Source organism: Agelaius tricolor, unplaced genomic scaffold (genome assembly GCF_023055355.1).
Source record: "Agelaius tricolor isolate 1412-34295 unplaced genomic scaffold, bAgeTri1.0.p SCAF_21, whole genome shotgun sequence".
NCBI classification, from domain to species: domain Eukaryota; kingdom Metazoa; phylum Chordata; class Aves; order Passeriformes; family Icteridae; genus Agelaius; species Agelaius tricolor.
Genome location: NW_027269281.1, coordinates 4,184,840 through 4,208,967, shown reverse-complemented (window position 1 = coordinate 4,208,967; position 24,128 = coordinate 4,184,840). Strand labels below are relative to the sequence as shown.

Genomic DNA, 24,128 nt, shown 5'->3' with positions numbered 1-24,128 from the left:
CTATTAGGTGCTTCAGAAGAGTGTTTTTCAAAATAGGATCACTGAATATATTCCTTCTGAGCAAAAGTTGCATTAAGAGATTTTAAACATTGTACATTCAGATACCAGATGTTACCTGATTAGATCTGTAAAAAACTGTGTTTATCACAGAAAGTATGGAGTTTAGAAGGGAAGTTGTTGCAGTTTGTGTTTATTGCATTAAGTTATTGTTAAATGGTTTATTCTATTATCCCCCTATGCTTTCCTCAAGTTGGTTTTTTCCCTAAGTTTTACCTTCCCTTAGAGCTGTCCCTCAAGCTATTCCCCTCCCTTTGTTCTAGTCCCTTCCCTGCCTATCAAGGCAACCCTGCCCCTCTTTCCCTGACTGTCAAGGTGACCCTGCCCCTCTTTCCCTGCCTGTCAAGGCGACCCTGCCCCTTTTCCCTGAATGTTCCCTGCCATTCACCCCCTGGGCCAATCCTTGATTGAAACACCCACTTGGAAATCCCCTAATCCATGACGCCCCATTGGCCCATGTGACCTTTCCCCTCTCTTCCCCCTATCCTGATTGGTCCCACAGTGTTGATGTAATCCCCTTGCTCCACCCTTGAAATCCCCCTATTGGTGGATTTTCTGTATTCACCCCCTGGTTTGTAGCTGTATTTAACCCCTTGCACTGAGATGCCTCAGGCTCTCTTCTGCCTTACCCTCTTCACCTGGAATAAAATTTCCCTGTGGAACCTCAAGACAAAGAGCCTCCCCCTTCGCCTGGTCCCTGCCGTGGCTGTAACAGTGTGTACTGTAGAGCTTGCAGCTCTTCAGGCTCAGCTGTGGGCAAACCCCAGTCCCCAGCTGTTCCCCACTCCTGTCATGGCTACCGGAGTGTACAGAGCTAGCCCAGGTTCCAGTGGGCTTCAGCAGGAAGTCTATAGTGGGATGACCTTGGCTGGATGCTAGGTGCCCACTAGGCTGCTCTATCACTCCCCCTCCCCAAGTGGACAAGGAAGAGAAAATATAACAAAAGGCCCATGGGTGGAGATAAGGGCAGGGAGACATCACTCACCAATTACTGTCACAGGGAAAACAGACTGGACTTGGGGAAACTAATTGAATTTATTGCCAATCAAAAAGAGAATTAGGATAACAAGAAATAAAGTATAGTTTTTAAACATATGTTTCCCAACCTTATCTCCTACCTGGGCTCAACTTTAATTTGGACTCTTCTACTCTCTCCCCCTCTAGCAGGAAGACAGGGAATGGAGGATGCAGTCATTTCAGCACATGTGCCTGCTACTCTGTCCTCCTCACTCTCTTCCCTACTCAGGGAGGTAATAAAAATTCCTCCTGACCCCCATCACCTACCCAGGTGCCACTTCAGAATAGGTATGAGGCCCTGGATCCAGAGGGTCAGCCAGATGACATAGAAGAAAATGATCTGCCCAGTGAGCCTTCCAATTACGCTTCATCTCTCAGACAGATAACCACCTCTAATGTTCAAAAGAAAAGAAGGATAATCGTAGTAGGTGACTCCCTTCTGAAGGGAACAGAGGGCCCCATATGTTGACCAGACCCATCCCACAGGGAGGTCTGCTGCCTCCCTGGGGCCTGGGTATGGGATATTACCGAGAGACTCCCTGGGCTGATTCAGCCCTCTGATTATTACCCACTGCTGATAGTCCAAGCTGGCAGTGATGAGATTGAAAAGAGGAGCATCAGGGCAATTAAAAGGGACTTTAGGGCACTGGGTCAAGTGGTTGATAGGGCAGGAGCACAGGTAGTGTTCTGCTCAGTCCCTTTGATGTCAGAGAAAAAGAATGAAAGGAATAGGAGAGCCCACATTATCAACAAGTGGCTCAAGGGTTCACATAATCAGCAGAATTTTGGATTTTTTGATCATGGGGCAACTTTTACGGCACCTGGCCTGCTGGGACTGGATGGGCTCCATCTCTCTGTTAAGGGCAGAAGGCTTTTAGCTCATGAACTGGTGGAACTCATTGAGAGGGCTTTAAACTAGGTTTGAAGGGGGAAGGGGATGCAGCTAGGCTCTCTGGAAGCAGGCCCAAGGGTGGTCAGCCTGAGTTAGGGGTGAAATCAGTAGCCCAGTTGATGTGCATGAATACTAATGCACGCAACATGGGTAACAAACTGTGGCATTCACATTGTCTGATTTTTCTCCTGGGAAGCTGAGAAGCCTCAGAGAAAAGGAAAACAATTCTTATCTCATTTGCTTCTCCTGTGGAATGTGTTTGGAGATTGTTTACCCACAGGTGATTGTTTCATTGGATTCTGGTGTGAGTTGTTTTGACTCATTAGCCAATCAAGGCCAAGTTGTGTCTAGACGCTGGAAAGAATTTTCATTATTATCGTTTTAGCATTTAGTAAGTATCCTTTCTGTATTCTTTAGTCTAGTTTAGTATAGTGTTCTTTAATATAATATAGTATTATAAAGTAATAAATTAGCCTTCTGAGAACATGGAGTCAGATTCATCATTCCTGCCTTCGTCAGGGCAGTTCCCTGCAAATTCAATAAACAAACAAGAGCTGGAAGCCATGGTACAACAGCAAAGCTATGATGTAGTCACCATTAGCTATTCAGAAGAGACAGGAGAGGGAAAAGAGGTGGAGGGGTGGCCCTTTATACTAGGGAAGCTTTAGAGGCCATGGGTATTGAAACTTATGATGATGAAGTTGAAGGATTATGGGTAAGAATTAAGGGGAAGGCCAACAAGGCTGACATCCTACTGGGAGTCTTTTATCATCCATTGAACCAGGAAGAAGAGGTGAACAACTTATTCTACAAGCAGCTGGAGAATGTTTGGGGATCACCAGCCCTTGTTCTTGTAGGTGACTTTAACCTGCTAGACATCTGCTGGGAACTTAATAAAGCAGAAAAGAGGCAGTCCGGGAAGTTTTTAGAGTGTATGGAGGACAACTTTTTGTCACAGCAGGTGAGTGAGCCCACCAGGGGAGGGACTATGTTGATGTGGAGGCTTGGAGGCCTACTACTGGGACTATAACACTTCAGCCCTGGAAGGGCAGAAAGAAATGCCCCTCTAAGGTTAGGGTGAGAAGAGCCTCCCTCCCATAGGCCTCTGCAGGCACATGCTAATGTTTCAACTTCTATTGGTTCACCTAGGTGATGTCACCCCTGTTCAGTCCCCTTTCTCCATATTTGTATTCCCCCTATAATGTTCTTTCCTCCCCTGATCCCCATTGGCCCCAGTTTGCCGCAATGCTGTGTCCCTGTTATCTCATTGGTTCCCCTGTGTGGTGGTTTGACAGGAAATGTGTTTTTTGGGATGCTGTGTTTTTGGCCAATGGATATTCAGACTTTAATACTGGCATTTAACCTGGCCATTAGGACATGGATCCGCCTCTGAGAACACGGGGTTAAAAGCAGAGCTCTCCCCTGGGAGGGTCCTCTTGGGTTCCGGTGAGGAAAGAGTTCGGATCTCTCCCCCATCCAGCTGCTGCTGCTGGGCAGGGGAGGGGAGCCATGCGGCCGGGTGAGGTAGGCTGAGGCTTGGACCGAGAGGGGAGGTGAAGAGGCCCCCCGAGGATGGAAGGGTGGGAGAAGTACCAGGAGGCACCGGGCAGCCCCCCCAAGAAAGAGAGAGAGTACAGCCTGTGCCTAAGACTGTAACCTTGAAACTTGATAAACATGGGCCTGTGCTGGCAGCACGGCTGGGAAGGAGAAGAAGGGGGGGGGGGGGTGCAGCCGGCTGCTTGTAGGAGCTTTTAACCCCTTTTCGGAGAATGAGAACTTTACAGATCATTGACCTCTCCTAGAAGATAAGAGTGGAAGATGAGGAAGGAAATGTGCAAGTGTGAGAGAGGTCTGGGCGAGTGAGAAATAGTGGAAGAGTAGAGAAGAATCCTAGTGGGAAGAGATGATGGAGTGGCTTTTGCTGGACTCTTTTTGTACAGCCATGGACAGACCCATGTTCCTTGTGATACAGAGACTGCATTCTAGGGGGAGGCAATGGCCACAGAACCAAGAGGGTTCAGTGTTGGTGCCCCTCGGCCCCAGGGGGTGAAAAAATATGGGGGGGACAGGTGTCCCAAAGGAGAGACTGTGCCTTTTTTTGGATCGGGACAGAGCATCCTTAAAAAAGACAACCCTAGAAGCAGCTCTGGTCCGTGTCCAGTGGTGAGAGCACTGGACATGAAAGGAAGAGGTCACGACAGCAGATGTCCTCCGGGCAGTGCCACGAGTGACATGGAAACACACGAGGCTTCAGCTGTGTTTCCAGGGGAAGCCCATGGTACAAGAAGGACTCCTCTCCTCTTGATGAACTGAGGATTGATTGTCTAAAAGGTGGTGCTGGACCGAGAGTTGGTGATTTGAGGAATAGGTGTATTGTGTTGGGAATTTGGTGGGGGGAGGAGGAGATGTATTTGTAAGGTTTTCATTTTCCCTGTGTGTGTGTGTTCCTTTTTATTTGTAGTTGTAGTGTAGTTAATAAAGTTTTGTTTTCTTTCTTCCCTAAGTAGGAGCCTGCTTTGCTTATTCCTGGTCACATCTCACAGCAGCTACCAGGGAGAGGGTATCTTCATGGGGGCACTGGCATTGTGCCAGTGTCAAACCATGACACTAACCCACGCTGGGAATCCATCTCCCATGGGGAAATGAAGGACCTTTGCAAGGTGGCAAAAGATCATGGGAGGAACTCGCCCTATTTTAACAACCTATTAAATCCTGTGTTTGTGGCTCATGTCATGGTGCCCCATGACTTAAGGCATTTTATGCACATCCTACTCTCCCTCACTGAATTCATCTTGTGGGAGGGAGTATGGAAAAAACAATTACAATAGTTATTGAAGGACTATGCCCAGGAAGATGAAAGGGCACATCTAACAATAGACCATTTAGCCGGGGAGGGAGATTTCACAAAGCCGGGAGATCAGGCAATAGACCTCCCCCGAGCTGTGTTAGAAGACATAAAAGATGCAGCAAAACCAGCAGTTTTACAAACACCAGATGGGACAACACCAAACATTGACTTTACTGACATTCGTCAGGGAACGGATGAGACTTTTATAAAATTTGTTGATTGTCTTACACAGGCAATAAACAGATAGAACACCCAGAGGCTCGGCAAGAGCTACTTGCACACCTAGCTGTAGCCAATGTGAGCATCAAGTGCAGAGATATTCTATGTTCTCTCCCCCTCAACCCTAAGCCAACCATTGCTCAGATGGTCGAGGCCTGCACCATCAGAGCAATGGCAGACCGGGATGTCACCTTAAAGCTGCCAGTCAGGGAAGCATAGAAGAGCTAGTTGCTGCACAAGTAATCCCCCACAGACCCAATAACAACAGTGAAAAGGGACCATACTTCAACTGTGGTGAAATGGGACACTTTAAAGGAAACTGTTTTGTGGTAATCACATATTCTCTGAAGAGAGAGACACTTAATTCTCTCACAGGATTTTCCTGAGAAGCTGTGAGAAAGCTCAGAGAAAACAATTCTTATCTTCACTTGCTGCATCTGTTGTGCACATGTGGAATGTGTTATGGAGATTGTTTACCAAAAGGTAGTTTCTTAATTGGACACTAGTGATGGTGTTTTGATTCATTGACCAATTGGATCCACATGTGTATCAGACTGCCTGGCAAGGGCGATGGGTTTTTCTCTGTAGTATAGTGTAGTATAGTATAGTATAGCTTAATAAAGCAATTGATCAGCCTTCTGCAATCATGGAGTCAATGCTCATTATTCTCCGTGTTGGGGACGCCCTGCCACAATACTGTTTTAATAAAAGCAGTAACCAATCTCAATCCTCAGGGTGCCCTAAGTGTCAGTGTCCTCAATGTCACCAACATCAGTGCTTACCAATGCCCACAGAAACACCAGCCCTCCGGAAACTCCTGGCAGAGTGCAGGGCGGCCTCGCACGATGACACCAAATGCAAGGCCATTTTGCCCCACTCTCCCGACCATCGCAGAGAATGAGTGTGCCAAGTTTCTCCAGTCCATCATTGTCGGGTCGGCGGAGGAAGAGCGGCACTCAATATGAGTGATCATGCAAATCCCAAAGTTTATTGATAGCTCACACATATTTATATTGGTGTTAATGAAGCTTATACATATTACAAAGCTGAGCTCATTATTGGTTAAACACACATGAATCAACCACACCTACTTCTATGCTCTAATGATTATTTTGTTTCTACATCTACATTCCTGTGGCTATTCTACCAAGGCTATCTTCATTTTTCTGGCAAAAGATTCTCTCCCCCATCTTCATGTTGCAGCAAGGTCACCATGACTCTTGTCAGTGATTGGACACTGACTACTTAATCCCCAGCTTGTCTCCTTGAAACTTATCCAACGGTATCATATCAAAGTGACCTTTCTCAGCTAGCCAATTATCCACAAAGCTCTCCACACATCATGACAGCTCCATCACCGCAGAGGAGCTTGACATGCGGCAGATCCAACCAGGAACCCAGAGGCTACTGGCAAGCACTCTTTCAGTTCAAACTGAAGATACTTTTGTTCACCACATCCCAACAGGCAAGTATGGGCATGAGGATCGACCTAGGGATGTTTTAATAATTTGTGACACCCAGGAGGGGATGGAGGGACTCACTGTTCTTCCTGAAGTTTTAACAGTAACATCCCTACAAGAAATCATGGTTCAAGTACTGTGCCTAAACCCCCCACTTTTCATCCCTAGAGGAACGGTTATTGCCCAAGCCTACTTGTTACTGGACTTGACCACAACACCTGCTGACCCACTGGTAATGTGGGCCCAAATTCTAGGCCATGACAGAACTGTGATAGAGTGTGCGTTGTCCCAGAAAGGAAAAAAGATCTACCTTTCAGGACTGTTGGACACAGGAGCGGACGTTGCCATTATTTCCCACTCCGAGTGGCCAAGAGATTGGCCCCTTGTGCCAGCAGCTGGGGTAACCTCAGGCATTGGGGGAGCCATGACCAGTTTCAGAAGCCAAAACATCATATGCTTTGAGGGACCTGAGGGCAGAGTTGCCACATTAAGACCTTTTATAACTCGGGCACCTGTGACACTCTGGGTCAGGGACCTACTGTCTCAATGGGGGATTAGACTAGAAATCCTAACAAGACCACAGGATTTCTAGTTGGGGCCGCTGAGCAGCATGCCACCCTCCAGTTGACTTGGAAGACTGATAACCCCATCAGGGTGGATCAGTGGCCCCTTCCAGAGAAAGAATTAAAGGCGCTGCAGTCCCTCATGCAAGAGCAGCTGTCCAAGGGTCATATAGTATCATCCACTAGCCCTTGGAACACACCAGTCTTTGTCATTCAAAAGCCAGGCAAAGACAAGTGGTGGCTCTTGCAAGACCTCACAAAGATCAATGAGGTCATTGAAGACATGGGTCCCCTCCAGCCCAGCCTACCCTCAGCTTCAATGCTACCCCAAGACTGGAAAATGGACGCTATCGACCTTAAAGATTGTTTCTTTAATATTCCACTACACCCAGAAGATGCCCCCCATTTTGCTTTTTCAGTCCCATCCTTAAACTGACAGGCACCTCTACAGAGGTACCATTGGACAGTTCTACCTCAGGGCATAAAGAACTCGCCCACCATCTGCCAATGGTTCATGGCCCAGATTCTTTCATCAAGCCGACAGAGACACCAAAACGTCATCATATTTCATTACATGGATGACATCCTTATTTGTGCGGAAACACAAATTATTTTAGACTGTCGTTTGAGATGTTATTGATGCTGTACAAAGCCAAGGATTTGAAATCGCAGAAGAGAAGATCCAACAGACTGCTCCTTGGAAGTACCTTGGCCTCAAGATTGCGGAGACAACCATTGTACCCCAGCCGCTGCAGATCAAGGACGATCCTAAGACCCTGTGAGAATTACATCAGCTCTGCGGGAGCATCAACTGGGTTCGTTCACTGCTGGGGATCACCACCACTGATCTCATGCCATTGTTCCAACTTCTGAAAGGCGACGAGGACCTTGACACTCCGTGATCCCTAACACCAGAGGCCAAGTTGGTGGTACAAAAGGTAGCCCAAGCCATACAAGAAAAGCAGGCTCACAGGTACCACCCCAACCTACCTTCTTCCTTAGCCATTCTAGGCACAAGTCCAAGGTTTCATCCATTGCTTTTTCAATGGGATCAAACATCCTCAGAATCATTGAATAGGTTTTTCGGACCCATCGACCAAACAAGACAATCACTACAACATAGGAAGTAATGGCTCACCTAATCATGAAGGCTAGAGTGCATCTGTATTCCCTCACAGGAATAGACCTTGCCAATATATATTTGCCCCTTACCACTGAACAACTTAATTGGCTGTTACAAACATCTGAGCCACTGCAATACACTTTAGACAGTTACCCCGGACAAATTTCTAATAATTTCCCAAAACATAAATTATTTAATTCGACTTTCAATTTGACCCCCAAACTCCTAAAAAGTCCAATTCCATTAAAGGCTCTGAATGTCTTTACAGACGGATCTGGGAGTTCCCATAAATCAGTTTTTACTTGGAAAAACCCAGCTACCCAGCAATGTGAGTCGGACACTGACATCATTCATGGGTCCCCCCAGTTTGCTGAATTGGCTGCAGTGGTCAGACCCTTTTCCAAATTCAAAGAACCAATTGATTTAATTACAGATTCAGCTTATGTCTATGGTGTAGTGCAGCTAGCTGAAAATTTGATTCTAAAAATATCCTTAATCCCCAATTATATGATTTACTGTCCCGTTTAATTTATCTTTTATCCCACAGAGAACATCCCTACTATATTGTGCACACAAGGTCCCATACCACCCTTCCTGGTTTCATTGCAGAGGGAAACGAGAGCAGACGCTCTAGCCATGGTAGCCCAAAACACCCTTCCCAATATGTTTGAACAGGCTAAGATTAGCCACCAATTTTTTCATCAAAATGTACCTGCCTTGGTCAGGATGTTTAAAATCACCAAGGACCAAGCAAGATCCATCATAGCGAGGTGCCCTAATTGTCCATCTTATGCCTTTCTGTGGAAGGGGCTAACAGCGGGCCTGTTAGGTAAAGGAGCGAGAAGAAGCTGAGAAGTAAGAAGAAACTGATAAGGAACTCTCTCCAAGGCTGTAACCAAGGAGACTGAGAGAGGAGGGATAGAAGAACTTTGCAGCTGGATGAAACATTTTTAGAAAGTTAATTAAGTCACCATAACTTTTCACCAATAGTATTATGTTGATTTATTGTGGCCAATAGTAAGGATAGAAGAAGGATAAACAATTGGAAAGTGTATAAAAATCAGCCATATTCAATAATAAAGTGTTGCCAACTGAGACTGCTTGTGGTCTCTGCTTTATGTCGTGACCGCCTCGACAGCGACACCTTTCCATCTGTTGGAGTGGGAGTCAATCCGAAAGGATTGCAGAGTCTCCAGCTCTGACAGACAGATGTGACTCACACTATGCCCCTTTCGGGCGATTAAAATACATACATGTGTCAATAGACACTTTTTCTGGTGCAGTCTTTGCTTCTGCTCACACTGGGGAAAAGACAAAAGATGTCATCAAACATTATTTACTAGCATTTTCCACCTTGGGCATTCTACAGGAGGTAAAAACAGATAATGGGCCTGCTTGCACCTCACACCAGTTCCATCAGTTCTTAAATCAGTGGGGTGTACGGCACAACGCAGGCATACCACACAACCCTACAGGACAGTCCATCGTTGAAAGGGCCCACCATTCCATCAAAAGGGTCATTGATGAACAGAGAGGAGGAGTCCAGACCTATTCTCCCATTGAGAGATTGGCAAAGGCTCTTTATGGTTTCAACTTTTTGAACAATTCATTTATGGAGCCTACTGCCCTGATCATCAGGCATTACACTAATGCGACCAACTCACAGCTAAAAGAAAAACCACCTATGTTGATCAAAGACCCAGAGACCAAACAGATTATGGGCCACTTTCCATTAATAACCTGGGGGAGAGGGTATGCTTGTGTTTCCACAGCGGCCGACCCAAGGTGGATCCCAGCAAAGAACATAAAGCCATTCTTAGAAGCAGCAAAACCAACACTGGAACAACCTGAAAAGGATCAGAACAAACCAACAGAAAGAATGGCAGAAGCTTGGAAAAGACAGAAAAAGAAGCCCAAAGGAGACCATCCACACCATCTTGACAATACCAGCCAGGACCTTCCAGACCGATAGAACAATACCAGTCAGGACCCATGAATATCGCGCCGGCATTACCATCCTCATAAACTATATTTAATGTTTTGAGACTGTTAAACAAGTGTTATTCTTTAATTTAATTTATTATTTATTTACTTTCAGGCCACCCAAGCCCCCAACGGCCAAAGCCAATTATGGCCAAAGGACCGTCAATTGTTGTCGCTGCAGTAAAGATTTGGATGCTCCTCGCTATGCCACATACCTTTGCCTGGGTGATCCCTCAACCCACCCACAATGTTTGGGTCACCCTAGCCAGGACCTTGAAACAAGACAACATGTGCCTGCCTGTGGGAAGCCCCGATGACTGTTGTTGTTGAGGCGGTCACGACACAAAGCAGAGACCACAAGCAGTCTCAGATGGCAACTCTATTATTGAACATGGCTGACCTTTTATACACTTTCTAATTGTTTATACTTCTTCTACCCTAACTATTGGCCACAATAAATCAACATAACACTATTGGTGAAAAGTTACAGTGACTTCAACGAACTTTCTAAAAATACTTCGTCCAGCTGCAAAGTTCTCTTCTTATCTTTCTTCAATTCCCTACTTCTCTCAATCTCCTTGGTTACAGCCTTGGAGAGAGCTCCTTATCAGCTTCTTCTTGCTTCTTAGCTTCTTCTCGCTCCTTTAGCTAACAGGCCCACTGCTAGCCCCTTCCACAGATGACCCACTCTCTACATATTTAGTGGGGATGCCCATCAATGAGTGGCCAGTAACCGTAGATACCATCAGTGGAAGGTGAGGTAGCTCCCCCATTAACATCCATAAGGAATACAACCTGGCAGACAACTGGGACCACTGGACCTTCAGGCTTGAATACACAACTGAAGAACCACAGGAATAAATCAGGCTGCCAAAAGAGACCATTGTATAAATTTGGCGAAAATTGTGATGACCAAATTAAGAATTGGAGCTATGGGAAGACAGTTGCAGCCTCCATTTTTTCACCTTGGGTGGCTGCAGCAAAGGCTCTTGGGGATTTAACCAATTTAGAATGCTGGATTAGCAAGCAGTCCAGTGTTACATCCATCACTTTAAAGAGACAATTCAACATGCAACCTTGCAAAACAGAACACCAATGATTACCTGCTGCTTGCCCATGGACATGGCTGTCAAGAGTTTGAAGGCATGTGTTGCTTCAACCTGTCAGATCACAGTGAATCAATACACTGAAGGTCCAATTCTTAAAAGATCAAGTAAATAAAATACAAATGGAAGGCGACAACGACTGGGTCTCCAAGCTATTTAAAGACTGGCAGCTCAAGGGATAGATTTCATCTTTAGTTAAAACTGTTTTATGGACCCCGTTTATCATTGTTGTTGTGGTGATTGTGTTGTTGTGTTTTGTTAAGTGCTTGCAGAGGTCTAGAGCGGAGGCCTTTTTAGTAAACAAAAAAGGGAAAGTTGTGGAGGCTTGGAGGCCTACCGCTGGTACTATAACACTTCAGCCCTGGAGGGGCATAAAGAAACACCCCTCTAAGGTTAGGGTGAGAAGAGCCTCCCTCCCATAAACCTCTGCAGGCACATGTTAATGTTTCAAGTTCTATTGGTTCACCTAGGTGATGTCACTAGAGGATGTATCATCTATGGAAGGATGGTCATGTCTCTCAGGAAGTATTTTAGGGGGTTGCTAGGGCATGTAGGAAAAAACATAGGAAGACCAAAGCTCAATTTGAACTTAATTTGGCAACATTTGTAAAGGATAATAAAAAATGTTTTTGCAAATATATTAACAGCAAAAGGAAGTGTAAGACCTGCCGTTGTTCTCTACTGGATGTGGGAGGAAACTTAGTAACTGCAGTTGGGGAGAAGACAGAAGTGCTTAACACCTTCTTTGCCTCAGTCTTTAGTGGGGAGATGGCTTCTCCTCAGGACAACTGTCCTCCTGGGTTGGTAGATGGTGTTAGGGAGAAGAACGGTTCCCCTGTTATCCAGGAGGAGGCAGAGAACTGCTGAGCTGCTTGGATGTTCATAAATCTATGGGACCAGATGGGATCCATCCCAGAGTGATGAGGGAGCTAGCAGATGAGCTACACACAAATATATGTGTGAAGATGTTGTGTTGTGTTATTATGCTCCCCCAGTTTAAGCTGGAATGTTCTGTTACCCCCTTTTTCTGTATAATGGTTCTGTCTGGAATTCCCCCTCTTTCCCAGTTATCTGTCCATCACCGGTTACCCTGGAAACTCGCGCCCTTTCTGTCACCCCCAAATACCCCCCTTTTATCCAGAATCTTCGGTGCTATACATGGAATTATTGGGCCGGGGACTGGGGTCCCACCTTTGAGCTCTCTCGGTTGGCTACCCGTCCTGTCACTCTGAAAAGCCCGTGCTCCCCGTGGGCTCCCATTCGCTGCCTGTCTGAGCTCTCCCCCTTCCATTTCTCCTATATAACACGTGTATTCCCTCCCCCCGCCGCCCTTCAGTCCGGCGGCTTCCCCTGGGTGTTACTCCGCGTTCTGGAATAAAACCTGGACTTGCCCTGGTCGGGGGACACTCTCCCATTCCCTGTCTGTGGTCCCGTGCCTTTTTGTCCGCCTCTGGCAGAGCTGACCGCTGAGCCGGCGCGCCCCTGTCAGCGGAGCGGCTCCCGTGCGCCGCGCCGAGAAACTGCGCACTCCTCCCGCTCCGTCTGCTGGCTGGCGGGGACGGTGGCTCAGGCGGACCTTTAAAGTCATGGCTGCCACAGATTTGGCGCCCAAACGTGTGACACCTTTATGTTCTCTCGGCACTCGCGGCACTGAAGAGAACCGCGGGACCCGCGTACCGAGACAGTCTCAATTGGTCGCGAAATCCCCCCGGGGCGAATTCGGCGGCGTTTTAGCACGCCGTACTCCCCGGGGACGGGACGGCAGCTCCGAAGCACCTCAGGAGTCGTCCCGGGACAGGACACCACTCCAGACGGTTTTTTTTTCGCCCTCACTGGAATTCCGTGAGTCTTTTTCTCACCCCTGTCCTTTTAACCCTTTTATTCCTTGTTGCCCTGGGCGGGCAGAGGCAATTTTCCTCTTTCCTCGGCTGCGCAGCCACTCCCTTTTCAGACAGGGGCCAGCGTGGAGCTTTTCTTGATTTCTTTTTCCTTTTCCTGAAGTGGTGGGTGGTTTGAGCTGCTCTTAACATCTTTGCAATGGGTGCAAAGCAGTCAGCAGCTCAAGAGAGAGCCTTTATCCAAGTTGGGGATATCCTTGCGGGGGGGGGGGGGGGCGGGTTCATATTCCAAAAAAGGAGTTGAAAAAATTAATAAAGTGGCTGTTTTCTCAATTTCCTGAAGTTTCCACTGACCAATTAGATAATTATACTTTTTGGGATCTTATAACTAAGAAATTACACAACTCTGTTTAAAAAATGGAGAGACAAAACTGGCAAAAATCAGCTTTTGGTCCTCCCAAGTTAAAACCTTGTTAAAATCAGGTTCTAAATTGAGAAAACAGTCCTCTTCTTCGAGTTTGCAACCCAGTTCTCCCTCTAACCCTGATCCTAGCCCTTTTCCCTCCCCTGCCTGTCCTAATACTGGGATTCTGAGAAGAGCAGCTCGCTCCAGCAGGGCGCAGGGTGGTCATCTTTCCCCTGGCTCTTCTCAGAAATCCCAATCCCCCTGCCCTAGGAGTCCTGGCCAGACTCTCAGGGGATCTTTTCCTTCTCCCTTTCTCCCAGTTCCCAAATCCCCAGTTAAAACCTCTCAAGTTCCTTTTCAGCTCCCCTCCCAAGATGGCTCCTGTGGAGCACAAGATGGAGGGGACCACATGGCTTTTCCCGCCCTTTTTCCATCTTCTCACCACAATCCTTTTGGCTCAAAAAAAACCCCTTTCCTCTCTCCAGACTCTTCCCAACTTTCCTCCCTCTGCCCTCCATCAGCACCTCCCCTTTCTCCTCCCCCTCTCTACCAGCAAACCACACCCGCCGACTCCTCCCTTGGGGCGGCACCTTCGTCATCTGATGCCCCCGCCCAGTCCTCCGACAAGTCCTCCAGCCACTCCCCCTCCACTCCCCCTTCCAGTTCCCACACTTCGGCATCCAGGGGGTGGGGGGAAGGGACCCAAGATCTGGAGCTGGTTTCCATCCCATCAGTGGCTCTGGTCTCATACCACCCTGAGGGGGCGGGGGGAACCCAAGCCCAGTGGACTTCCTTTCCCCACCACCAAATTAAAGAACTCTGCAAGGACCAAAAGGATTTCTCCTGGGACAGTGAATACTTCCGGGGGATTCTAAGGGCCACTTTAGCAGGAACAGAAGTCACTCCCTATGACCTCCGAAACCTTTTCTCATGCCTCCTCAACCCCACTGAATATGAGATGTGGGAGGCGGCATGGAGAAGGGAGGTGGTGGGGATCCTTCCCTCTTTGTGGGTGAACCCCCACACGGGGCTCGATTGTAATGGTGAAGGCATCTCGGTCGAACACCTGTGTGGGGAGGGAGTTTTTGCTGACAGGCCATTCCAGTCCAGAATCATCCCGCCTGAAGTATTAAGGGAGAGCCGGAGAGCAGCAGAGAGGGCTTTTTTAAGGTTGCCATCGGGGGTGCCCCAAATTTCCTATTCAAAGATCATGCAGCAAGCTGACGAGCCATTCATTCTTTTTGTTGAGCGTCTCCGGAAAGCCATTGAATCGCACGTGCAGGGGGAGGAGACCAGGAAAGAACTCCTAAAGGAAGTGGCCTCCACCAATGCCAATCCAGCCTACAGGGATGCTATCTTGAGCCTGCTACTGGACCCTCCTCCAACCCTGCAGCGGATGCTGGAGATCTGCGCCCGCAAAGTCTCCTTGGCTTCCAGGGACCTTGACCCAAGGGCCCGACCACCGCCCAGATGTGTCACTGCTGCTGATACTTGGGATGCCACTCCAGTTGACCCTGCTCCTGCTTCCCAGATGAGCCATCCACCGCCATCCAGTACCCCTGGGCCGGTCCACAGGGGTACTTCCCCCTGCCATCTGTGTGGACAGTTAGGGCATTGGATGCCTGACTGCCCCCTGCAGAAGCAGTTTTATGAGTTTAAAAGGGGGCAGGGACTTCGGGGGAACCCCCCGCCAAAAAACTAGGAGCTGAGCGCAGTTCCCCCCTGCGTGCAGAAATGAATAAGGCGGGTTCAACATCATTATGCAGGGAGGGGAAAAAGGGAAAACAGCCTGCCACCTCAACCAAATGTGACTTTTTTTTACCGGACTTGTCATGCTTATCATGCCTCCGACATATGCCTATTCTAACCACCTTTTCCAAAATTGAACCTTTCAGGCTGCAGCTAACGGAGCCACTCCATCTGAAGGACTCCGATTTTCATCTTGTGACTGTGTACCCGGAGTGCCCAGGTAACTGGGGACGGATCAACTGTGGGTATGTAGTTGTCGGAGACACAAAATTCACACCATCAGAGGTAAACATTGTCCCGGGTCTCTTGACATCAGACCCAGGGCAATTCTCAATGGGGCTGTACTGTGTCCGCCCTCCCCTCCTCCTGCCCAAGGGACAGATTATTGCTCAGGCCATTCCAGTTCCTGAGCTAACCTGGGTCCCAGGACCGCCCTCTACACCACCTCAAGATGAACATCCTACGGCGGCCTGGGCTCAGATCCCTGGGGGGGAGAAACCAAAAATTACATGTCAACTCTCAAGGGGAGGAGACCAAATACCCCTTAAGGGTCTTTTGGACACAGGGGCAGATGTGACGATCATTCCTTCTCGGGAATGGCCGTCGCATTGGGAATTGCAGGATGTTGGCTGGTCATGTCCGTGGTGTTGGGGGTCTTCAATTGGCCAAACAATCAAAGAGCACCGTGCAAATTAAGGGGCCGGATGGGCAATTGGCATCTATACGCCCATTCGTTTTGGATTATACGGAACCCCTGTGGGGGAGGGACCTCCTTGCCCAGTGGGGAGCCCGAATTGACCTACCAGTGGCTCCTCTGGTTTTTCAATTAGCGGTCGCTGCTGAGCACTCTACCTGGAAACTGAATTGGAAATCGGACAAACCAGTACGGGTAGCGCAGTGGTTGCTCAATAAACAAAAATTGAAGGTGCTCAATGAGCTCGTCAAGGAGCAGTTACTTAAAGGCAACCTGGTGGAGACCATGTCAGAGTGGAACTCCCCAGTGTTTGTCATCAAAAAGCCAAACAAAGATAAGTGGCGGCTCCTTCACGACCTCCGACAAATTAATAATATTATTGAAGATATGGGTCCCCTCCAACCCGGGATGCCGTCCCCGACAATGCTCCCTCAAAATTGGAATCTGTCAATTATAGATATCAAAGATTTTTTTTTCCATATTCCACTTCACCCGGACGACGCCCCGCGTTTTGCGTTCACGGTTCCTGCCAGCAACCGTGAGGCCCCAAGCAAGCACTACCACTGGCGTGTTCTTCCTCAGGAGATGAAGAACAGCCCTGTGATTTGCCAGTGGTATGTTGCTTCCTTGCTGTCCCCCATTCGTGCAGCCGCTGAGGATGCAATAATATATCATTATATGGATGACATCCTCGTTTGTGCTCCGACCAACGACATACTCACACATGCGCTTGACCTGACAATCAATGCATTGATTGCTGCAGGGTTCGAGCTTCAGCAGGACAAGATTCAAAGGATGCCACCCTGGAAGTATCTGGGTTTGGAGATAAATAAGCGGACCATTGTTCCGCAAAAATTGGTTATTCGTACAAATATCAAGACCTTGGCAGATGCCCATCAGCTGTGTGGGTCTTTGAACTGGGTAAGGCCTTGGCTGGGCATTCCTATTGATGTCCTAGCCCCTCTTTTCAATTTATTGAAAGGGGGAGAGGAGCTTAGTTCTCCTAGGGCCCTTACTCCAGAGGCTCAGGCAGCACTGGAAAAAATCCAGCAATCCATTTCGGCCAGGCAGGCCCACAGATACCAACTGGGTCTGCCGGTCAAATTTATCATCTTAGGGAAATTGCCACACCTCCATGGGGTGATTTTTCAATGGGACGATTCTATCAAAGGCAAGGACCGAGGCTCGGAGGACCGCCTCTTGATCATAGAGTGGGTTTTCCTCAGCCACCACAGGTCCAAAAGGATGACACGGCCATCAGAGCTGATGGCAGAATTGATCAGAAAAGCAAGATCGCGGATCAGGGAGTTGGCGGGGTGTGACTTTGAATGCATCCACATTCCATTTAAATTAGAGTCGGGCCAATTCAAAAAGAAAACCTTTGATGAACTGCTCGAGATTAATGAAATGTTGCAATTTGCACTGGACAGTTACACTGGCCAAATTGCAGTTGATCGGCCGGCCCACAAATTGTTTAATCAAGAATTCTCATTATCATTAAAAAGAATTCAGAGCCGAACCCCTTTGGAGGCACTGACTGTGTTTACCGACGCGTCTGGGGCATCCCACAAGTCAATACTGACTTGGAAGGATCCTCAAACTCAGCGGTGGGAGGCCGATGTTGCCAAGGTGGAAGGTTCTCCACAAGTAGCTGAGTTGGACGCTGTCGTCAGGGCCTTCGAGAGGTTCTCTGAACCATTCAGTCTTGTAACTGATTCAGCATATGTCGCTGGTGTAGTGTCCAGAGCTGAAGAAGCAGTTCTTCAAGAGGTATCCAACATTCTCCTATTTAATTTGCTCTCAAAATTGGTAAAACTGATCTCCCACCGAGAGCAACCTTTCTTTGTGATGCACGTCAGGTCACACACTGATCTGCCGGGGTTCATTGCAGAGGGCAATTGAAGAGCTGATGCCCTGCCTGCTCCTGTTCAGATGGCCCCGCTCCCAGATCTGTTTGGTCAAGCTAAGATCAGCCACTAGCAGTTCCATCAGAACGCCCCTGGCCTGGTTCGTCAGTTCCAGCTCACACGCGAACAGGCCAAGGCGATCGTGGCTACATGTCCCCAGTGCCAGTCCCATCAGCTCCCATCACTCAGCTCCGGAGCTAACCCCCGAGGTCTTTCTAGCTGCGAGGTGTGGCAAATGGATGTTACACATATCCCTTCTTTTGGCCGGTTGAGTTACGTACACGTTTTAGTGGACACTTTCTCCAGTGCAGTCTACGCCTCTGCCCACCCAGGTGAGAAGGCAGCTGACGCCGAAAAACATCTTGTGCAGGCGTTTGCTGTCCTGGGCATCCCCAAGGTCATCAAAACCGACAACGGCCCAGCACACAAGTCCAGGGAACTGCGAAGTTTCCTGCAGCAATGGGGAATAGAGCACAAAACAGGCATCCCCTATTCCCCAACAGGCCAAGCCGTGGTGGAGAGGACCCACCAGAGCCTTAAGAAGGTTTTAGAGCAACAACATACGGCTGTGAAGGTGGAATCTCCCCATGCCTGTCTCGCAAAATCACTTTTTACTATCAATTTTCTAAACTGTTCCTTTGAAAATTTAAATCCTCCAATAGTGCGACACTTCGGGCAACACAACCAGCTGCAGCTGAAAGCCAGGCCTCCGGTCCTAGTTAAGAACCCGGAGACCTGGAAAACAGAAGGGCCTTTCGACCTGGTCACCTGGGGGAGGGGATACGCTTGCGTGTCCACTCCCTCAGGGCTTAAGTGGGTACCATCTAAGTGGGTCAGGCCCTTCCTTCCGAAAAAGGCACCAAAGGTTGGAGGCGTGGCACAGGTTGAGGAGGCTTGTTGGAGGAGGAGGCGGAAACCCTTTTCCCTTGACTTTGATATCCTCTAAGTTCCCCTCTGGGCAGAACCAAAATTTTAAGTTCACCTTTTCACCCTGTTTTCTTTGATGTTTCAGTGACACCCATTCAAATGGCCTTTTCTCCATCTACCATCCTGCTGCTGGTGACAGCACTCGGGTCCCACTTTCCACCTTCAGGCACCTGGATTGTCCCTCAGCCCAAAGCCAATGTCTGGAAGACGCTCGTGAAAGTCTTCGGCCAAGATCACATCTGCCTCAACACCGCATCAGCAGAGGACCCAATGTCGTCCTGCCTTGTGGGGATCCCTCTCTCTCCTAACGATTTCCCATCTCCCCTTGCTACCTCCTTCGCTCCCCTGATAACCCAAAGAGTTGCCTATTCTCCCAGTTTTAACCCCACAGATGGCTGGAAAGACGGAATCCAAGGTTTGACGCCTTTGGATTCCGAACCCTTAGAATTGGAATTGCTCGGCTCCACCAATGCCTCCCTCTGTATTCAGTTTATGTTCACCCCCAACCCTCTAGATAGATCATTTCAATCAGTTAGGCAGTTCAAAAAAGAATACACTGCCAATTTATGGTGTGGAATCGTCGCCCATATAGAGATGGCTTCCACCTTTGATTATAAACCTTTATCCCTACCCCGTGGTGTGTTTTTGGTTTGCGGAGACCAAGCATGGGCAGGCATCCCCTCTCGCCTTATCGGAGGCCCTTGTACTTTCGGACGGCTGTCATTGTTTACACCCAACAAAACCCAAATTAATAATTGGATTTTAAAAAAAATGTCACACTGAATTCGGCCCATTCCAAAAGGGATCTTATAAATCTCGACCCAGAGTGTGACTCCGAAATTATTCATTGGTCTAAACCAAAAGGAGTTGCGGTCACCGTGTTTTTGCCCTGGGTATCCGCAGCCAAGGCTCTAGGCGAATTGGCCCACCGAGAGTGTTGGGTAGCTAAACAAGCCAATCTTACATCAGCCGCATTATCGGACCTCCTATCAGACGAGGAAATTACAAGGAAGGCAACTTTGCAAAATAGAGCAGCCCTTGACTTTCTGCTCGTCCTTCACAACCACCACTGTGAGGAATTTGAGGGCCTCTGCTGCCTCAATTTATCATCAAGGGCCGAGGACGCGAGAAGTGCCATCAAAAAAATGCGAGACATGGTAAACGACATAAAGAAGGAAACACCAGACTGGCTGGGGGACATCTTTTCAGGATGGGGCTTTTCAGCCTGGATGAGGTCAATTCTAAAAACTGTTCTGTTGGTTCTTTGTATTTTAGTTGTAGTTTTAGTTGCTTGTTCTATAATTTGGAGTCTGATGAAGAGACTGCTGGGTAGGATTGTTCCTACCCTCGAGGTAAACCAGGTGGTGGCTCCGGGACCGTACAGCGAAGCAGAAGCTTCAGAATCGGATCGATCGGAGGCCTCCTCAGCCGTGGATGACGACCAATGGGCTTCTGCACCTTTCAGCCACCCCTGGTTCGGAGATTCCATCCTGGACTCAGGCTGCCTTAGTCAGACTCAGTTCACCTCATTTTAAGTTTTTGTTTTTTAAACGAAAAATGGGGAGATGTTGTGTTGTGTTATTATGCTCCCCCAGTTTAAGCTGGAATGTTCTGTTACCCCCTTTTTCTGTATAATGGTTCTGTCTGGAATTCCCCCTCTTTCCCAGTTATCTGTCCATCACCGGTTACCCTGGAAACTCGCGCCCTTTCTGTCACCCCCAAATACCCCCCTTTTATCCAGAATCTTCGGTGCTATACATGGAATTATTGGGCCGGGGACCGGGGTCCCACCTTTGAGCTCTCTCGGTTGGCTACCCGTCCTGTCACTCTGATAAAGCCCGCGCTCACCGTGGGCCCCCATTCGCTGCCTGTCTGAGCTCTCCCCCTCCCGTTTCTCCTATATAACACGTGTATTCCCTCCCCCCACCGCCCTTCGGTCTGGCGGCTTCCCCTGGGTGTTACTCCGCGTTCTGGAATAAAACCTGGACTTGCCCCGGTCGGGGGACGCTCTCCCATTCCCTGTCTGTGGTCCCGTGCCTTTTTGTCCGCCTCTGGCAGAGCTGACTGCCGAGCCGGCGCACCCCTGTCAGCGGAGCGGCTCCCATGCACTGCGCCGAGAAACCGCGCACTCCTCCCGCTCCGTCTGCTGGCTGGCGGGGACGGCGGCTCAAGCGGACCTTTAAAGTCACGGCTGCCACATGAAGAATACAGAGAACATAGAAAAAAAGGCAAAACCCAAATGGCATCAGCAGCAGTCAGTTCCAGGTCTACTGGATGCCTCTCCAGGTGAAGGCAAACTGTGACCTGCACTCTGCTGCTAAAGCAATGAAGAAAAAGGCATTAGCCATGTCAAATGTGGCACCATTTGACTGCCTTGGACTGCAGTTCGTACTGAAGTTCCAGCATGCCCAGCACAGTGGCTGAGTGATGGTGTGACTTCATTCAGGCCACAATAGTCCACTGTCAGTCTCTACTGTCCATTAGACTTACACACAGGCCATGTAGGGCTATTGAAGGGTGAGCAAATCTTGCTGACCACTCCCTGGTTCTCCAGTTTACAGATCATCTTATGGATGGGAATCACAGTCTCAGTTCACACGGTATTGCTGACGATGGACTGTTGCAGTAACAATTAGTACCTGCTGTTCTTCAACCCTCAGGAGTCCTACAGCAGAAGAGTCCTCTGAATGACCAGGTGTCACAAGACGAGTGGGAACTTCAGACAAGTCCTGCCTCAGCCTCAGATTTTTGGCAACAGCTTCAATTTAAGAAATCAATCTGGCATGCAAGTTCTAAGGATGGCAGATCAGGTCTATTATAAAATGACTTATTTATTGAACAGACAGGAGATAACAGAAAAAGATCTTAATTAGAGTTACTACACAATATAAACCAAAAAGAATGACTAGTATATTACATAAACAGTGTGCAATATCAAGGTACCTATATTATAGCTAGGAAAGAAATAGTATTGATTAGGAGGCTAACATAATACTAAAATGACAGTAGTGTACACAGTCCTTTCACTCAACCTCTGGGGAGTAACCACAAAGTAGGCATCCCTGCTTTGGGGAGAAACTCCACACATCTCCAGGGAATGTGCAGAATATTTCTGCTTTGTGAAAGCTTGGTGTAGCTTTTATAGTTTGCAAAGTGAGGTGTCTGTCAGTGATAAATCCAGCTTATCTTTCCATATCTCATTTCCACAGCAAGATGTTTATTGGCAGCTGGAAGCATTAATTGTATGGTGCCAAAATAACTCAGTAAAATATAACTTGTCCTGTTTATTTCACCAGTCAACAAGCAACAAATAAGCTCTTGTGGGGGCAAAATGCTCTGCTACACCAGGCAAGGTATTCAACTGTCTAGTGTCTTCTGTCTCAACAGCAGCTACCCCAAAAGCCCACCAACGTCCTTTTGGGTCTTTGAAATACCTACTCCTGAGCTAATCTATGCCAATGATACATGGGGTCTCTGGACCAGTCATGATGGATTGTTTTTTCCACTCCTTCCCAGTCAAGCTCACTTCAGTTTCAAGTGGAGTCAACTACTGAGACCCCCCTGTCATCCCAGCAATGAAAACAGGTTCTGCCCCCACATGTCCCGATGGTATCAGAGTATATTGTGCACCAGTGTCAACCAAAGCTTTGTATTTTTGTGGTTCTGATGTGCCAGGCCATTGGATCCACACAGTCCAAAAGACCTGATTTTCCCTGGCCTCTACCTGGTTAGAGGCAGGGCTGCTCCAGTTCTGGCTATTGTTTCCTCCCTGGGCATACATTCTGGAGGTCCCTTCAAGGGGATCAGACATGTCATCCTCCCTTCTGGATGATGCTTCAAGGTTTTCCAAGGGCCTTACTGCAGCTGGAGGTCTTCCTGGCAAAGGTATCTCTCCTTCACACTTGTTCAGAGTCACGTCCAGAGTGAGATTCTGGCTTCCTCACTATCCCCTGGTCAATACCCACATCCCTCAACAAAGATCCCAAGTGCCTCACTTCAGTACTGTCCAAAATCATACTGTCACCTGTGATATCTCAGACTCAGATCAACCAGCTCAATATGGATTTGTCTGTTCATCAGGTGAGGTCTTTCCACAGGTTGTGTAGACTTTCTAAGGATAGGGATTTGGTCATTAGTTCTGACTGATTCCTCTGCTGGCTGTGAGGGTCTTGCCTCCCCATCATCATCCACCAGGCAAACAGATTTGGTCTTGTATTTCCTCCTTTGAACAGGGGCAACTGCTATTGGCTTAGGCAGCCCATCTGATTTAACTGCATCCTGAGTGACTGTGGTGTCTGTAGATTTGTTCTCCTTCCCCTCCAGCTGTAAGTGCTTCTGTACAGTATTGAGCAGTGTGCGATAAGCATTAGCCAAGGCCCAGCACAGTTCAATAAGCTGTCCCTCTCTTGAACTACCACTGCAATTTTCTTTCAAATATTCTGCTACCTTAGTGGGGTTCTGTATTTGTTCAGGGGGGGACTTACAAACTATTGGAGCAGAGTACTTCTTCAAAATCTGGCCCATATCCTCCCACATTCCATGCCACTTAGGATTTCCCACCCCTTGGTCGGATCTCTGGGCAACCTCCCTGGAAATCTCAGCCCTGACTATAAACGTGTTGTAGACCATATGGAGGAGACATAGCAGAACTAGCAATAAGAATATGGTGTCAATATCCAGAGGGAAGTTAAATTTCTCAAAATGTGATGTATCAGACCTAAAAGAGAAGAAGGAGGTGAAAGGCTGGGAAAAATCATCCTCTCCTGTTCTCCCAACAGGCTAGGTGTGATTATTAATAAACCCCTAGAAGAAGCAGCCCAGCCCAGGGCAGGCAAACAGCAGCAAATACATATACCAAACACTCTTCATTGTCTCTGATGGTATCTTTACATAAACTGATATCACAGAGTGTATCAACAAAGCAATCTTGGTTTCTCTGTCTGATCTGAAAAAGAGAACCATCATGGGCAAATGGTTGCACATATTCAGACACATATACAAGGTTAGGTGCCACACCTCCATGAATAGCTCAAGTAGCATGGTGACCAGGGAGTTCTGTATCCAATATATAAATGTTTCAGTCAAAATTTTTATTTTTTCATTTTCTGTCTCAAGCCCCTTTAGTTGGGCACTAAATTTATCTTAGTTTAAGACAATTATAAGGGGCAGAGACTTCAAAATTAACTATCTTCCCTTTAGCTTTAACCACTCCCCTTTTACCAATAAGGAAAGACGAATGTAAGAAGATATAAATGAAAAAATAACAGTTTACTAAAAATCAAAACAGCAACAACCAAGATAACAGCAATAACCACTAGATACAAAGGTGCTGAATCCCG

General features: G+C 47.8%; 1 long non-coding RNA gene across 1 annotated transcript; it reads left to right on the top strand.

The window, feature by feature from the left end:
• The first annotated feature begins 15,075 nt into the window (after positions 1–15,075).
• LOC139598984 (uncharacterized) lies at positions 15,076–20,807 on the top strand. Its single transcript, XR_011682113.1, has 2 exons — positions 15,076–15,481; positions 18,875–20,807. It is a non-coding gene; the product is annotated as an uncharacterized lncRNA (long non-coding RNA).
• The last annotated feature ends 3,321 nt before the right edge of the window (positions 20,808–24,128 follow it).